The sequence below is a fragment of the Lolium perenne genome, chromosome 7 (assembly GCF_019359855.2).
Source record: "Lolium perenne isolate Kyuss_39 chromosome 7, Kyuss_2.0, whole genome shotgun sequence".
NCBI lineage: Eukaryota > Viridiplantae > Streptophyta > Magnoliopsida > Poales > Poaceae > Lolium > Lolium perenne.
The window spans coordinates 199,458,052-199,463,749 of record NC_067250.2 but is presented as its reverse complement, the minus strand read 5'-3'; the positions used below and the strand labels follow the sequence as shown (position 1 = coordinate 199,463,749).

The window sequence follows — 5,698 nt, the reverse complement described above, 5'->3', positions numbered from 1 at the left end:
GTCTGGTCTTTGTATTATCGTAGACTAACTTGTCAATGTTATTTTTCCTAGGGATTGATCATGCGAACCACTTATTAGAATATCCAACATTAACAACGGGGACGCTAGGGAAGGTTGGAATCTGAGTTCTTGGTTGGTAATTTTGGCAGTTTACTTCCGTTATTATCTATGACCTATATGCATTGTTCCTTATGCAAGAGATTAACACTTGGAACCCTGCCATAGCAATGCCATTCATGCTTTACTATGTTTCTGCCTATTTGATATGCTTGTCTTGGAGCAACTGCGAAGGTGATTTGAACCTGACATTTGGTCATTCTTAATGCCAGTTTACTTTATGTGGAAAACCTTGGCATTACCCTACTCTAAATCTGAATGTCTGAAATTCGTATCTCATGAAAAGCAACATCTAGTTGGTTTTAATCTGATATCTGGTAAATATTGGCTTATTCATTTGGCAGCTCAAGTTTTTTGTTATTTGAAACCAGCTGACTTGGTCTTAAATGTGATATCTAAACACAGATTAAGGACAATGGAGCAGGAGGATTAGCATTTCACTTGATGGCTGAACCTAAAATGATACGCATGTCGACCACGACTAGTGCACACAAGAGAAGGACCTGCAGCGAGCCAGTATGTGCTCAGTACATGCATCTTATCTTATCTTGTGCTTATTTCTGCTACATGCTGTTATCTGATCTCTACATTGCGTAATACATGTTTGAATAGTTAATTGTTGTAACTATGTTTGCAATATTGCAGAATGCAGTTTTAATGAAGCAGTCATCATTAGAAGATAGTCGCCAAAGCGACCCTGTGCAACATTATGATGTAAGTCTGTGCTTAGTACAAGTTCCATACATTGTCTTATTTATGGAACTTGTTATTATCTTATATCTACATTGCATAATAAATGTTTGAATAGTTCACTGTTGTAACTATGTTGCATATTACTAGAATGCAGGTGTAATGAAGAAGTCCTTAGTAGAAGATAGAGCGCAAAAAAGGTTCCGGGGTGAGCCTATGCAACGATATAATGTAAGTCTGTGCTTAGTACTTGTGACTATCTCATATCGACAATGCTTAATACATGTTTGCATAGTTCATCGTTTAACTCATTTTTGCATTATTATCAGAATGCAGTTGTGATGAAGCAATCTTCATCAGAAGAGAGGCCCACAAAAAGTTCTGATCTTTCTTCTGATGCATCCTCTCATAGCCGTCAACCTAGACCATTCCTTTCATCAAACAGTAAATATCTCAAGGCTGTACTTTATAAAAGACATGGTATTGCTGCTTTAAGATCTGTAGCTGATATGTTGACCAAGAGTACACAAGATTCAATCAAGGCGATTGCCAAATGTCAACGTGTTATTTATGATGCTAATAGAAGTCCTCAATGATTCTATGTAATTTTTTATTTGGGCACATTAATTGCCTTGTAATTTTCCTAGTTATTTTATTTGTGTATGTAATTGTGTGTATCATTGATACCAGATTTTAGGCTCATGAAATTTAATGCAAGTTGACTAGTCAAACAACCAGGGCCCTACAACAGATTGGGCCGGCCCACTTACAGTAGTGTGGGACCCACTTTCATTTTGGGTCGGCCACCTACTTATTGGGCCGGCCCGTTAACAGGAAAGTGGGCCCCACCTGCTTACTGGGCCGTCCGACTATCTTGTTGGGCCAGCCCACTTGCTATATGGTGGACCCCACATACTAAATGGGCCGGCCCTTTAACAGGAAAGTGGGACCCACATGTGTTTTTGGCCCGGCCCACTATCTTGTTGGCCCGGCCCACTTGCTATATGGTGGACCCCACATACTAAATGGGCCGGCCCTTTAACAGGGAAGTGGGACCCACCTGTGTTTTTGGCCCGGCCCACTATCTTGTTGGGCCAGCCCAATTGCTATATGGTGGACCCCACATACTAAATGGGCCGGCCCTTTAACTGGAAAGTGGGACCCACCTGTGTTTTTGGCCCGGCCCACTATATTGTTGGGCCGGCCCACTTGCTATATGGTGGACCCCACATACTAAATGGGCCGGCCCTTTAACAGGAAAGTGGGACCCACCTGTGTTTTTGGCCCGGTCCACTTTCTTGTTGGGCCAGCCCATTTGATCTATTGTGGACCCCACGTACTAAATGGGCCGGCCCGATAGCAGGAAAGTGGGACCCACATGCTAATTGGGCCGGCCCAATAACTTCTTGGGCCGGCCCAGTTGCTTTAAGGTGGACCGCACTAGTTAAATGGGCCGGCCCGATAACAGGAAAGTGGGTCCCACATGTCTTGTGGGCCGGCCCTTTTGCCTGTTGACCGGTCAAACGAGTGCATTCCGCCCGGCCCACATGCTTAGTGGGCCGGCCCATTAAAGTTTTGACCAGTCAACCTTAGAGGTTAGGCCCGACCCACGTAACTAATGGACCAGCCCAGCTATATAGTTGACCGGTCAAACTAAGTCAGCTGGCCCGGCCCGCAAACTTAATGGGCCGGCCCGCTTAAGATGTGGCAGGCCACGTGTGGGCCTACCATCTACCACGTGGTTTCAGCCGGTTAACGCCGTTAACTGCCAGTTAACGGCGTCTACCACGTGTCAGTTTGCATGACGTCAGCAGTCAACGGGCTCCCGGAAACACTTGGGCAACAGTCCGATTTTCCGTGGCGGAAGGGCGCCCAAGCGCGACGGACCGAAAAAATCGTCGTAGGACTTTGGCTGATGCAGTTTCGACAACAGAACCCATATCGTCGGGTTAGGCCCATAGGCGACGAAAAATACCCCTTAGCAGACGATTTTGAGACGTTGTCTATCAGAACTTTTCTTGTAGTGGTATCCATGAACAATGATCTCCCATAGCTCCACACTGCAGCTGCGAATATGAGATTCCATAGCAGATTTCCAAAAAGGAAAGTGAGTTCCATCAAAATGGGGAACGGTCCCACTATGGTTTATATGAGGCATGGGTGAAGTGTTTTTGGGATAATCATGGTTGACTTGATGGAAACTTCCTTGAGAGGCCGAACCCCCACTAGGATTCCCATTAGTCAAGTTCTTAAGCATGGCAGTCATCTCTGCCATTTGGCTTTGTAGGTCATCCTCCTTTTTCTTCTTCTCGGCATCATATGCCAAGAATCAAGATTTCATTTCTCTAACCGAAAGGTTAGAGTCTTCATCTAGACCCTCGAATAGTTTTTCCATTTCACTCTTAAGGCGGTGAAGCCCTTAATAAGAGTCCAGGCTCTGATACCAATTGAAAGTTCAGAGATGGTAAACCTAGAGGGGGGTGAATAGGTTTATACAGATTTTAATTCTTTCTTTGCAATATTAGGCTTTGCGGAATATAAAGGTGAGCCTAATGCAAACTAGGTGAAACAACCTATATGAGGATACAACTAACTCGAGCACGAAGGCTCTCACAGGCAGTTAAATCACAAGTAAGGAGTTCAGTTAGAGATAACCGATAGCGCGCGGAGACGAGGATGTATTCCCGTATTCCCTTCCTTTGCAAGAAGGTACGTCACGTTTGGAGGAGTGGAGGTCCCACGAAGGATTCCCCGTGCCACGAAGGCTCACCCTATTCTCCGGAGCCTATCCCACGAAGGAATAGCTCACTCACTTGTGGTAGACTTTGAGGTAGCCTCCAAACCTTCACAATCTTGTCAGGAGCAAATCCACAGCCCGGATGCTTCCGAACCACTCTTGCCCACCTAGGATTTCCAAGGAACCCTAGGTAGCAAGCTTCTTGATGAATACAAGGGGGAATGGGGTTTGGCTTGGTAGAACAGTAGATCGGGTCCTCCTCTATCATTTCCCCGGAGGGATTTGAGTTTGGGTGGAGGAGGAGGGAGATCTGAGGCTTTTGGTGTTTCTAGCAATGGAGTATGTGAGAGAGAGCTCAAGAACAACTTGTAGTGTACTGCCTAACTTTTTAGAGATAGAAGAAGGGCTATTTATAGTGTCTCTTGAAATATGGCCATTGCCCACTTGACACATCAGCAGATTCTTCGAGGAACCCGGTCGACCAGATTTGGCGCCGAGCAGGCCGGCGCACGGGCCGGTCCGACCGGCTCTGTGACCGGAGCCCCTTCTTTGGGTACTGGATCTTGCCCGGTTGGCACAAGCGCGTAGTCCGGTTGGTCGCCAAGGAGATAATATGTGCATTTCAGTTGAATCCAATACATGGCCGATTTGATTTTCTGGTCACACATAAAGGAACCACATATATCAGATGAGGAACCCAAATCAAAGAACTGTTCGTTCAAAACTATGACACTGCAAAAAAAAAATTCTCTTTACTCACATAAGTAGCAAGAAAGTATATATATACCCAAGACAGAAGAAAATGTAATTTCTCGTTGGTACAATTTATAATGAACATTATGTGAAGAACATAACTTTGACATAGGGCATTTACAGTGGTAGAAAAGATAGCCTCCTTTTGTGACATCCGGATCATCTAGAGATGTAACAGTAATACTTATGGTAGTTGTAGCAATATTTCTCACACATACCGATGTGTACCCACAATAGGCATGTTTACACCGCAAAATGAAAAACTTTTAACCTATGGTCGTCTTTCTTGACCAGCAAAAAAAAAATCTAGAGCTATAAATAAGCAGCCAAGTAGAACAACAAACTGAGACAAACCTCTAGGAAAAGTACATGATAATACAGTTTTTCCTGAATGCATCATCACCACTGCTCAAGGTTCTGAATGGGGAAACCGAAGGAATACTGCATACAATGTTAATTAAACGCATGGAGCAGAACCCCAAGTCATTAGACTTAACATCCCTAACAACACATGAAGCCTCATCTGTTTGTGCATCTTCTAGCAATGATTGAAGTTGTTCCATGACGTGACATTTGATTTAGATGCCTTTGGTCATTTGTACTTCTGTGCAACTCAAATGATGTTACCGCAGTTCATAAGGAGGCTGAGAATAGACCTTGGACTGTAAATAATTTCACTATCTTAGTCTGTATTTGAAACTTTACTTGAACCCTTAAATCTGCTAGCCGGTCAAGAAGTAAGGCACTCATCTCATCGCCTGGCAGCCCATCAGCTTGCAGCGCTGAGAACCAGCTAACCTTCATTCGTACAAACCAGATGCATACACAGATTAACGATGATGTTTTGCCACTTAACCCATAGCATAAACAAAATGAAAGATGGTTGTAGGACGGTTGGTTTTGCACCTGTGGGATACCCATGTCTCGTGATGCTTGCATGAATGGAACCTCTGCCATGAGGTACAGATAATCCATCTCAGAACTCCTCTGATGCCGCTTATCGCCGGTAGGCATAGCATCAGTCTCCTCGCGCCGATTCCCCTCTGATCCACCGACGTAACCACGATTTTGGCGAGCTCCAAAGTCCTCACATGCTGTTGCTCATCGGTACAACACCGTCTCATTCTCCTCCAAAGACTTGCCACCGCCACGACGCTGTTCCACTCATGTGCATGACTACCAGAGCAAACCTTAGTGGCATTGGTCTCCCCCGCACCTCCTGTACTCCGAGCGGCCGCATGATCTCCAGCCACCTCACATAGCTCTCAGATGTGCTGCTGGTCGGATCGTGAGGCGCCGCTGTTGAGGCGGCCGTGGGGAACGATGGGGCGAGGCTGGTGGGCCGGGTAGGCCGCGACTGGGCATGGAGAGAGGCTGGTGGCCACTGTCGCCACTGCATCG

The 5,698-nt window shown here is 45.5% G+C and overlaps 1 long non-coding RNA gene across 1 annotated transcript; it reads left to right on the top strand.

The window, feature by feature from the left end:
• The first annotated feature begins 762 nt into the window (after nucleotides 1–762).
• LOC139834151 (uncharacterized) lies at nucleotides 763–1,362 on the top strand. Its single transcript, XR_011749566.1, has 3 exons — nucleotides 763–831; nucleotides 958–1,038; nucleotides 1,137–1,362. It is a non-coding gene; the product is annotated as an uncharacterized lncRNA (long non-coding RNA).
• Nucleotides 1,363–5,698: the final 4,336 nt, after the last annotated feature.